Below are 12,553 nucleotides of genomic sequence, written 5' to 3'. Positions count from 1 at the left end.
TGATCATTTGTAATTGCTTTTGTTTTTCAGAGTTGATTAATAAAAGTAATTAGGGTAGTGGAGGACGTAGGCTCAGAGTTGAGCTGAACCTCGTTAAATCTTTGTGTTGATTATTTATTGTATTTTCTGTTTCCGCTGCAGGACCAGTTCATCATCTGGTCTCCCTACATAAATAGAAGAAAATCCAATAATTTCTAACACTGCCCTGTACTCAATTCAACCCCCCCCCCTTCTTGAGTACCAGCTGCACTTTCACTGCTGCCGCGCGTGTGGCCGCACGCATGGTGGGGAGTGCAGCCCGGCTCGCCAAGGTGGTTCTTTGCCTCGTTTTGCATGCCATGGCCTCGGGATTTGATCCCTTTTCGCGAGACAAAATTAATTAATTCTAAATTAATTTTAGAACTAATTTAATGAGCAAAATAAAACAAATGTTAAACAAGTCTAACTTAATAAAATTTTCAAAGTGCAAATAACAAAAATAATTCCAAGAACCATTCTTAATTAAATTGGTTTAGCTTGGTGCAAAATTAAATTGAGGCAATTTCTCACTTTCAATTTAATCAATTTAAATTAAGCTTGAGAATTTGACAAAGTAAGGGGAAGTTGGAAAAATATGAACTTTAATGTTCAAATGAAAATTCCAACATCTAAATTTTGTGAATCCTTGAAATTATATCTTCCAACATGAAGATAACCAAATTTCTATCACAAAAATTGAAACTTTATGTTTCCAATCAACTCAAAATGATTAAAACAACAAAGTTTAACACAAAATAACATGGAATTTAGTGGTTTTTAAAGTTTCAATCACTTATCACAAATAAAGATTGAATCTTTAACACTTAGGAAGCCTCAAATATAAAACTTTCACACTAAAAAGCAATTAGTTTGCAATTATGTGAAAATAAATCAACCATTAAGCATCAAATACTACCAAGTAAGTGTGCTTTAAGGGGACATAAAAATGCAGAAAATAATGCAAATAATCAACCATATAATCAACAATTTATGCCATTAATTTCAAGGTTAGAAAAGACTTAAAATTTTTCGTCAAAAACGAAAAACCCCTCGAAAAAGGCATTTCTGGTCAGAATTTGGCTAAAATCACAGGCCCCTTGGGGATAAAAACCTTTCCAGAACACGTTTTCCACCCAAAATTCACTAGTCTTAGGCGAAAATCTGGGTTCTGGGCCAAACTCGACATTAAAAACGGGATTAAAAAAATAAAACCGAGCTACTAATCTAATTAGCAACTTAAACCAGAAAATTAAGCCAAAATAAACATTGAAAAACATGATTATAAAAATAAACGAGCGGGGCTCTGATACCACTGTTGGGGTTTGGTGAGTCCGACTCACCGCGGAAACAACCTCGACCCGAGGAACCACTCGCAATAATTAAAATAATAAAGCATAAATAAATAATCACAAAGAAAAGATAACGAATCTTACCCTCGAAGCGAGCTTCGCCCAAAAACCGGGGCTCTTACTTGAAAGCTACGAGCACGTCAAGTTCCGCGCCTCCGACGGTATCCACCCAAAAAAAGGCGAACACAACTATAAGGTCCGCTACCTTGGGGTTAACAAGGTCCGACCAAAACCCGAGTGTTATTAGAGTTTAAGAGTTTTCCCAAAATATGGAATGCTCTTTCTAACTCCCACTCAAGCCTAGAATTCTCAAGCCATGCCATGACTATTTATAAGGAAGTATGCCTTGTGAATTTCACTCATCTTTCAATGTGGGACTTTTCACAAAAAGATCCCACATGGAAAGATTGGTGAATTCAACCCTTAATTAAATAAACAAAGGAACAAGTAACAAGTGCCACATGGTTAGGTGTGGACCACTTTCTCACTTGGTCCCCAAGGCATTTCACATGCAATGTGAACTAACCATGTGTCACCCAACCTTGAGCCCCAAGTTGAGTTCGGTTGGCCCATTTTATTTTGGCCCGTGTCCATGACCCATCAACCCGGGTCCACGGCCATTGCCACATGTGTCGCCATCGTGGCGCGCCGCCACCATGGCGCTGCCACGTGGCACGCTGCCACTAGGTGGCTGCCAATGTGGCGGCTGCCAACGTGGCTGCTGCCACTTGGCGGCTGCCAACGTGGCGGCCACGTGTGCTGCCACATGGCGTTTTGCCATGTGTGCTGCCACGTGGCATGCTCCTATTGGGCATGCATTCCTAGCCTTTTGCGTGGCTAGGATTTTACTTGTTACTTGATGCATTTTCCCGTCTCGCCAAATCCTAAATTTTGGCTCGACATTTGAGATTCTTCGACGCTCGGTTTCGACGCTCCAAGCTCGAATTTCCGACGTCTAAATGTTTAACACTCGGGCGACGAATTAATTTCTTCCAAATTAATTCGTCGAGTTGGTTCGTATATTTTGCTTGGGTGTGACCCGAAGGGTTCAGTCAAGATTAAGCTGTAATATTAATTATATTAATATTACTGATCGGAAGCGGCCTCCACCCAGGCATTCCGATCACTTGACCTTACTGAATATATTAGCTTTCTAATAATTCTGAACCCGCTATCAGAATAATACACTTGTTCGAAGGACACCATTCCTTTCACTTGAAAAGTATGAATCTCACATGGTTGTAGCAAAAACTCACTAAGGTTGTCAAATCGAAGATAGGGAGCAACTACCAACATGCCACAAACAAGTAGAATCCGGCTTCATGTTCCCCCTAGTTATAGACAACTACCTTAGCATGCTGTATCCTAGAATTAACCAAACGTAATCTCAAACCGTGCATACCATGACCACCTAGTAAGGTTATTATTCAAAAGCAAGAGTCCAATGTTTACAAGTCCAAGTCAAAAAAAAGAATGACATAGTGAAAAATAAAGCCTCAAAAAGCTATGTACAAAACCAAGAACAAAAAGAAGAGAAAAGAAAAGAAAATAAAAGAAAATATGGAAAACCAAGATAAAGGAAAAGTAGGAGAACAAAGAAAAGGACAAAGATGCAATCATAACACGTATTTCCCAGTCGACAAACAAGCGGTCAAATGGCCACATCGCCAAAGACCCCAAACACACTAGGTGTTATAATCATACATCCTCGAACCATTCAACTCTCCTAAAACTAATCCTAATCTAAGAAACCAAGAAAAGTAAAGGAAGAAAAGTAAAGAGATAAAACAAGAAAGGCCTTACCAAGCGTCCAAGCTATGCTGCAATAATAAAGGAGCAAGAACGACCTCCTCTAAGAAGCTTCGAAGACCAAAGCAGTGGCTATGAGCAAGGTGAGAAAAAGAAAAGAAAAGGACTATATACAAAATGAAATTGTTAGTAACTTCCAAACAAAAGTAAATTTACACGAAAACTATGTACAAAGAACCAGAGAAACCATCATCATCATCATCAATAAAAGGGACCACAAAACATCATTATCAAAAACTAAAACAACAAGATAGACAACATACCAACAAGACTACCAAGAGCAAAGCAAAAGAAATCCATCAAAGCCCTTTCAAACACATCCCCAAGAGTCCAAGGTGCCTCCCCAAAAACCTACCCTAAAACATCATATTTAATTCCCCCCGTACAAAATAAGGGCATCGTCCGCGATGCTTAAAAACATGCATAGCTAAAAGGGAGGAAACAAAAAGGGAATCAAACAACCAATGGGGAAACTATTAGCCACTAGGGCCGGCACCACCATCATCAACATCCCAACCTCCGGTATAACCAGGAGAGAACCCATAGCGACCCTTAAAAAGGTCAAGTTGAGATGTGGATAATTGGTCAAAAGGCTCCGGTTGCATACAGAGCTCGGGGTGAGTGGGGTGAACATAGAAGTAGTCGAGGTCACCCCGATAATCACTCTCCCCCGAGACCCGCTAGTCATAATGACCGGACTCATCTGGGAAGTTACGCCTTGGCTCATCAGGGTTCGCAACCCCGGGCCAATATGGGTACGTGGGGAGGTTGTCACCACCCCAAGATGGCACCGGCCCTTGTTGGGGCGGCACATAAGGGTAGTTCACCGGAGGAGTGACCTCCCCCCTACGCACGCTAGCGTCATATAGGGCGCTAGTTTGAAAAGACAAAGTTTGATGGTTCGAATACATACCTTGCATGCTCAATTGCATGCGCTCCATATGCTCACGCATAGCCTCCATCTCATGGAGATATGCATCTCCTTATTTGTCTTGTTGGTGATGTTGTTGTCTTCTTCTTCCTCTTTGTTGCGGTTGTTGTTGTTGTTGCTCTTCTTCATCTTCTTCATCCTCACCACCTTCTCCTTCTCCATCCTCACCATCATGCTCATCATCATCATCATCGTCCTCATCACCATCATCCTCCTCCATAACATTCTCAACCCTCCCGTCATCCTCGGGAATCCTCCAAACAATCCTAGCCTCTCGAGTGATTGAGGTGGCAGCTGGGTTTGGGAGCATACAATGGTGCACATTTCGCACTAGCCAAGAGTACCCACTGTTTCCCTTAGTCTTAGAAATGAAGTGCAAGGTGTTAAGTTGCTTCATATCCAAATACATGTCTTCACTCTTTCCTATCGGAGTGCAAGACCTCAAGAAACACTCTTGCTTGAAATAATACACCAATCTAGTAATCATACCACCACAATGAATCTCACCCGTCTTCTTCCTAGTGGCGATCAACTTACAACAATTCATGAAAAGATACCCAAAATTCAACCTTGGCCCCAAATCCTGCTTTGTAGCCATCCAAAGCGCCAAGATCTCCTCCCTCGAAAGCTTCCCAAGATCTTGCTTACTAAACATTGTATACCCAAGAATTCGGTGGAGAATACGAAGAGCCGGGTGAATGATCTCGCTAGCAATCGATTCCTTAGAGTTAAACGACTTCTTCCTAGATATGGCTCTCCACCAAGCAACCTCATTGTATTCGGTCTTGTGAAGGGCAACCAAGGGCTCAAAGATGTCGGTATTTGGTTTGAAACCAAGGGCTTTGTTGAATTCCGCAAGGTTCATTGTATGCTTGAAATTAAAAAGTTGAAAAGAGATGATGTAGTCGGTATCCCCCGTCATATTAAACTCAAAGGTGGAAAAAAATTCAATGCATGGTTCCAAATAAGTTCGGGGGGATGACTTTACAAACTCAACCAAACCAAGATTACGGAGCAAAACGTGAAGATCGGCATCAACACCCAATTTTTCCATATCCTCGGGAAAATAGTTGCGGGATGGTCTAAAATTCCGGGATTTTATTTTATTATAGATAGGGGTGTGTTTAGCCCGGTTATGAAATTTGAGAGCGGGTAAAGGAGGAGGTGGGGCAATATCTTGAGTAGTTTGGTTTTGAGGGGGTTCGGTGTTTGAAGGTTGGTCACAAGAGGATTGGCCAGGGGATTGGTTTGAACTTCTCTTGCTACTTTTAACTCTCCTCAACAAATCCATATTTTCAAGCTCAACCAATATAATGAATCACAACGAACACCCAAATTCAACACTACCACCAACGTGAACAAACCTCCGTTCACAAGACCACCCAAAACCACCACAAACTACAAAGTACCTGTTACAAGCATCAAACAACCAAAAATCCAACAAGAACCAACAATATTAACAATCTATCACAAAAAAGAAGCACAAAAACATCCAAAATAATTCCAAAATCACCATACAAACAACCAAAAACATCATACTCAAGCTTAATCAAGGCCACTCACAACTAATGCATAAAAATCAATTGAAATTGACAAAAATAAAACAAAGGTGAGAAGTATACCAAGATTGAAGACTCAAAGCAAGCACAAAACTGAGTAGACTCGAAATTCCCGAAGAAAACCACGAGAAAGAAGAGAAAACTTGATGAAAATGGAGTATGAAGGAAGTTTGGATGGAAATTTAAGGGAAAATAAGGGTGAATTTGAGTAAAATTGAGTGAAAGAGATGATTTGGGGGTTAGGGTTTGAGAGGAGGAAGAGAAAGAATGGGGAAAATTAAGAGTGAATGGGAAAATAAGAGAGGAGAGAGAAAGAGAGAGGAACCGGGTTAATTAAAACCCAGATCCCCGCGCCCTCTCTCGACAAAGCCGCGCCCGCTACAAAACTTCCGCGCCCGCGGAGAGACCGCGGAGACTTTCTGGAAAAATCCGGAAATATCATACCTGACCATGTGTCGTGCCCTCTCTAATTCGCCCGCGCCCGCTCCAAAATTGTTGCGCCCGCGGAGAGACCGTGGAGAGGCCGCGGAGAGTTCCTGATCCAATTTTAGAAATTGAGCCGCGCCCTCTCTAAATTTCCCCCGCGCTCTTTCTAAGGCACCCGCGCCCGCGGAGAGACCGCGGAGAGCTACTGATCCGTTTCCCACAATTGAAATCAAGGGCACCCGAGGCCTCTCCAAGCTCGCGGGGTGCCCTCCCCCCTGCACTCTAAAACCTCTTATCACCCTCAACAAATACATTTAGTCCATATATGATGAATGAAGGCACCCTAAGGTGTGATGGTAGAGGTTTGAGCTCTACCATAGGCACACCTTTACCTTCTTTTGTTGCGGCCGCTTGCAAAGCTTCATGGCTTGAGATCTTCAAGCACAATTGTTCATCCACTTCCTTCATGCTTCCATTAAGCAATTCCTCATACAATGCTACCTCCTTGCATGGTACACCTAGCTTGTCTTTGTTCAACAAAACATTCTCAAGAGCATTGTTAGATGTGAGCAAGTGCTCATGCATGGAAGACACAACATGATCAAGAGAGTCAATCATCATGCAATTTTCAAGAGAAGAACTTGGATATTTCATGCTTTCATTCAAATCGAATTCTATGACCTCATCTCCTACTTTAAGGGAAATCTTTACACACTTTACATCTATCATAGCACCCGAGGTAGCAAGAAAGTGTCTACCTAGAATAATTGTAATGGTAGCATCTTCATCCATTTCTAAAACAACAAAATCCACCGGGAACACAAACTTCCCAACCCTCAATGGAACATCTTCCACTTTACCTTTTGGAAACTTGATTGACCTATCAGCTAGTTGCAAGGTAATGTTAGAAGGTAAGAGTTCCCCTAGATCAAGTCTTTGATAAACCGAATATGGCATTAAGCTTACACTAGCTCCTAAGTCAGATAAGGCATTATCAAATTGCATCTTGTTAATAGCACAAGGGATGTAAAAGTTTCCGGGGTCTTTCAACTTAGGTGGCATTTTGTTCATGATGATCGCACTACAATTTTCAGTCAAATTGATTGTCTCCACAACATCACAAGTCCTCTTTCCGCTCAAAATGTCTTTGAGGAATTTGGCATAATTAGGCATTTGGTTGATCACATCGGTGAAAGGTAGAGAAAGGTGAAGTTGTTTGAGAATATCAATAAATCTCCCAAATTGCTCATCCAATTTGTGTCTCATGAATTTTTGGGGATAAGGGAGCTTGGGTTTCACAATCTCTTTCTCTACTCTCACCTATCTTGGTGTCTCAACCACAACCTCATCTAAAGATGCTCTACTTCCCTCATTCTCAACCAAAACTTCCTTGGGGACCTCCTTGTTATCACTCCTTCTAGGCAATCTCTCCTCAAGAACCTTACCACTCCTTGTAACAATAGCATTCACGGGTTTCTTGGGATCTAGGCCATGGGAAGGTAAAGAAGAAGGGCTTGCTTGGTCTTTCAAAGCACTAGCAAGTTGAGAAATTTGGTTTTCGAGCATTTTGTTGTGGGTCATCATTTCATTGAACTTCTTGTCACTAACGGCCATATATGTGTTCAACAACTTGGTTTGATTTTCAATTATTTCCTCCAAATTGGTCCTAGAAGAAGAATATTGTGAATAGGAATTTTCACCTTGAGTCTTTGGAACAAATCCGGGTGGGGGACCTCTTTGAGAATTATTTTAAAAATTGCCCCTACCTTGATTGTTCCAATTACCCCTATTTTGATTTTGACCATAACCTTGATTATGGTTTCCACTACCTTGGTTATGATTTCCATAACTTTGGTTTTGATTACCATGATTTTGGTTTTGATTTTGACTACTATAACCTTGATTGTTATAGTTGCCACGAGAACTTTGGTTCCCTTGGTTCCTATAACCACCACCTTGGTTATAGTTGTCAAAATTACCTTGGTTTTGGTAATTCCTATTCCATTGACCTCTTTGATTATCAAACCTTTGCACATTATTATTTGACACATAATTCACATGCTCACTCTCACTTATCAAAATCATCACCACTTTCCGGGGAAGCATGAGGGCAATTACAAGAGTCATGATCATAAGATCCACATGCATCACAAAACAAGCAACCACTAGGCATATTATTTGAAGAGGGAGGGGGTTGAGAGTTAGAAAGGTACCTCTCCCCTTAAATTGGGAGGGAGAATTCGAAGCTTGAGAAGAAAAGGAACCTTCCAACTTGGCCTTGATTGCGGTCATTTCTTTCCCCAAGTTTGTCATTTGTGAGGATAAGTTGTTGATCGCATTTAGATGGTCTATAGAGTACACCGAAGAACCACTCTTGGTAGTTGAATATCTCTCACCATCTTGCCAATCTCTATGGTACTTAACCTCGTCCTCTATAATGTCCACCACTTCCTCTTCCGTCCGATTCATTATGGGACCTCCGGCACCCCCATCGAGGCATGATTTTCCTTGAGGACTTAGGCCACCATAGAAAATTTGAATGACTTGATAAGTTGGAATTCCGTGGTGGGGACATTCCCTTTGATACTCTTTATACCTCTCCCATGCTTCGTAGAGGCTTTCATTAGGTCTTTGCTTGAACCCTTGAATCAAAGCTCTAGCCTCCGCCGTTTTCTTTTGTGGGTAGAATCGGGACAAGAATTCCTTGGTGACTTCGTCCCATGTTCGAAGGGAATTTGGCTTTACCTCCTTATCTAACCACTCCAAGGCTCGGCCTATGAGAGAAAATGGAAACAACTTGAGCCGGATGAATTCTTGAGAAACTCCGTTCACTTTGATAGTGTTGCAATACTTTTCGAACTCCTTGAGATGGTTCAACGGACTCTCATTCTTAGCTACGCTATATTGTCTCCTTTCGATCAAAGCGATCATAGCCGGCCTAATTTCGAAGTCATTCGTCGGTGTTGTAGGTGGAGCAATTTCACTCTCAAACTTATACGCACCGGGAATTCCCAATTCTTTCAAAGCAACTCTTGGTTGATCTCCCATGCCTAGTTCCTCTTCAAATCCTTCTTCGCTTGAAGAACTAAATTCAAAGGATCGACTAGCAATTCTTCTCCTCGAAAGAGTTCTTTCGATTTCCGGGTCAAAAGGCACAATGGATCGATCACGAGCCCTATGCATGCAAAACTTCAATGAAAATATTAGTAGCACGGCTACAAATGTAGCATTAAGAAACAAAATCTTTTTGTATTTTTTTTCAATTAAAATGAAATAGACTCAACAACTAAAGCTAAGCACCAATTTCACTCCTCGGCAACGGCGCCATTTTGATAGAGGAATAAACTAGTCGTTAATTGCCTATCTCAAAATCAAACACTATTTATAAAATCCTAAACCAGCCTAAAACAAGTATAGGTAAGTATAGGGTCGAACCCGAAGGAGTTAGTTGGTGTTATCTTTAGCCTAAATCAAGATATTTCGGAGATTGAAGTGAGAAAAAGGGTTGGTGTTATGATAGCAAAACTAGACTAATCAAGTAATTCAATAAGCTAAATTCTAGGGATATTGGTTCCACATGCTTCCCCTTCTCCCTAGCAACTAATCTACTCACTAATCATGGTGTAACTCAAGAACAAATCACTAGAATTAGCATTGATCATCATTCTAAATCAAAATCAAGAGAAAGCAATATCAACTACAATATCCAATTAAAATCCAAGCAATACTAACAATTAAAGATGAAACTAAATCAATCAAAAAAGAGATGAACTAGAAGAAAAAAATCTTACTAACATTAATGATTGAAAATGAAGAAATCCAAGCTCAATTGATCCAATGTTGAAATACAAATCCAATACCAAGAACTTCTCTCTAACTTCTCTCTAACTTCTCTCTCTAAAATTAAGCTAATGAAAATTATCTAAAAGTTATCTTCAAAAAAAGGAATTACAAGTGTATTTATAGGCAAAGAAGAAAAACGGGATTCCCACGCCCTCTCCAATAAACCCCGCTGTAGACACCTAAAAATGTCTCCCCAAAACCAAACCCGTTGATGAACACCTTTCACCGCCATTATTGGTCGAGTTGAGTATTTAATCTTTGGAGTGCTTAAATTCATGTTCTATCCAATATATTTCATGAATCAATCCAATTTCTAGCTCATTTCCCTAAACCATAACCTATTTTTCACTTTTCGTGTCCACATCGCAAAACTGAAATTACCGCGCAACAGCAAAAATGCCGCGACGCGGCAAAATCTGACGTGTCACGGGACTTATTCTCGTGACACGGTGCCCATTTTTGTAATTTTGCTCAATTTTCCTCCGTGTCACGGTGCAATTTCTCATGTCACGGTGCCCATTCCGTGACACGGGAATATTCCGTGTAATTTCCGCGTACTTTTTACACCGTGACACGGCATACTGCACTGTGCCACGGTGGACAATGCCGTGTCATGGCATTTCTTCCCGTGTCACGGTGCACATCCCGTGCCACGGGATTGCTCCGTGTTTTCTTCGCGTAATCCCTAAACGCGTTTTCACTTCCCGTAACCTAAATATTTCCCGTGTCACGCAAATTTGTACCGTGTCACGGGAAAGTTTCCCTTCTGACGGTGGGATTTCCCGTGTCACGGTACACTTTGCCGTGTCGCGGGATACTTTTTTAGGGTTTTTATCATTTTAGGGTTCCGTGTGCTCCCTCAGCACATTTTCTCTATAAATACCCCCTCATTTCTGATGTACGGGGCACCAATAATCATTCTCTCTCACCTTACACCAAAAATCATTCTCTTCTCCCTCTTTAACCTAATTTCTAGCCTCCTTATTCTTCCATAACAATTCCCCTAAGCACTCCAGGGAGTCTATACTTAACCCGAGGTTCCGTCCTTAAACCAAGGCGTGAAAGGTACAAATAACTGAGGGTTTGGACCAAATCAACTCTACTTTTTATTTAATTTAATTTAATTTAATTTCTATTTAATTTATATTTTTTTATTGAAGTTACTAACAGTTTATTCATGATGTAGGAATTTAAAGGAACGCGCAGAATGTGAGTAATTAATCAATTTAATTACTCTTATTTTATTTTATATTGCTAGTATCATGATTAGGGTTATTTTATATTTGATTTGACTAACGCTATTATTGTTAAATTGCTTTCAATATTAATGTTTATTCTATTATTGTTATGATCACTATATTGCATGTTTAAAGGGAATATGTAATTGAAAATCACGCCTAATAAGATAATTTGGACAACCGGTTTAGGTTCCTTTTTAATCTTGTTGCTTAATTCAAGTGATCACAAATATTTTAGAATAAAGTGTTGCATTAATATTAAACCAATTTAGCATAATAATAGTTTGGAACAAATTGAATCTTTGTTTGTATGCCTTTGAGATCGCAGGAATCACTTTTCACTATAAGAATCGAGTAGAGGCCAATACGGGCGAATGTGACTCCATGACTCACTTCGTACCATCATCCCCGATCCTCCTTTCGTGGTTCCGAACCATATGGAGTTATTAATCTCATGGATTATGAATGGGGTGTAACCTTCACGGGTCAATCATTGTTGCCTTCGTTGTCCCTTATTCGTGGTTGCCTTTTATGATCCGTGAACGGTTTAAAAGTTCCATAAAAACTTGTTGGCGGCTCCCTACTTTCCTTGTCCCTAATCGTATATGTCAATTCCTACTTCCTAAGAGTGCCAAGCATATTCACCACATGCTTTTAACGTAGGCGCACTTCGAGCGACGCCTACAATTTGGCGACTCCACTGGGGAGGATTCTTGGTTATTTATCGATTTGAGTGATCGGTATTAAATTAAGATGAGTGGATGAGACTTGAAAGATTCTTGAAAAAATATTCCTGTGATTAATTTGGCATTTTTGCATATGCATAGACGTTTTAACATCGCATTTAGGTCTGTCCCGTAGGAAAAATTGAATAACTTGGTTGCGCACGAAGGAAAACAGGGCACCAGTTAGATCTTCTGAGTTTCGTGCCACTGCAAAATCTGCCGTGTCACGGTACAGTGCACCGTCTGACGGTGCACAGTACCGTGGCACGGGAATTTTTGCCGTGTCACGGCAGTCCTAAAATCAGTCCGGTGGCTTATTTTCTCTTCTCACAGTCAACTTCCTTCGATTTTTCTGAAAAAACATATGTGTTCTACATACGTCTTAGCCCCGGGGGATTTAAGCTCTATCAACCCAAAAACGCTCATGGCAATAAGGGTTCATCCGAGTTATTAAATCCACCCAAACCATGGAGTCGAGTTCGATTTCATCACGAACTCGCGGAGCCGCCCGTTGGCATACACCCTCAAGGGAGGCTGCCTTGCTAACGCGTCCAAACTCTTAACCATGGTACCCTATTGACACCAAATAAACTTGACCATAGTCGAACATAGAACTTGACCTTAGGTTGCGAACTATTCTTTGCATCATTTTGCC

At 40.8% G+C, this 12,553-nt stretch overlaps 1 non-coding gene across 1 annotated transcript; it reads left to right on the top strand.

Moving 5' to 3' along the window:
• Positions 1-8,649: 8,649 nt before the first annotated feature.
• Positions 8,650-8,755, top strand: LOC145625975 (small nucleolar RNA R71). The gene has a single exon (XR_014110864.1). It is a non-coding gene; the product is annotated as a small nucleolar RNA R71 (small nucleolar RNA).
• Positions 8,756-12,553: the final 3,798 nt, after the last annotated feature.

The sequence above is a fragment of the Chenopodium album genome, chromosome 3 (assembly GCF_948465745.1).
Source record: "Chenopodium album chromosome 3, dcCheAlbu1.1, whole genome shotgun sequence".
NCBI classification, from domain to species: domain Eukaryota; kingdom Viridiplantae; phylum Streptophyta; class Magnoliopsida; order Caryophyllales; family Amaranthaceae; genus Chenopodium; species Chenopodium album.
The sequence above is the reverse complement of the archived record's forward strand: the minus strand, read 5'-3'. Positions and strand labels throughout refer to the sequence as shown.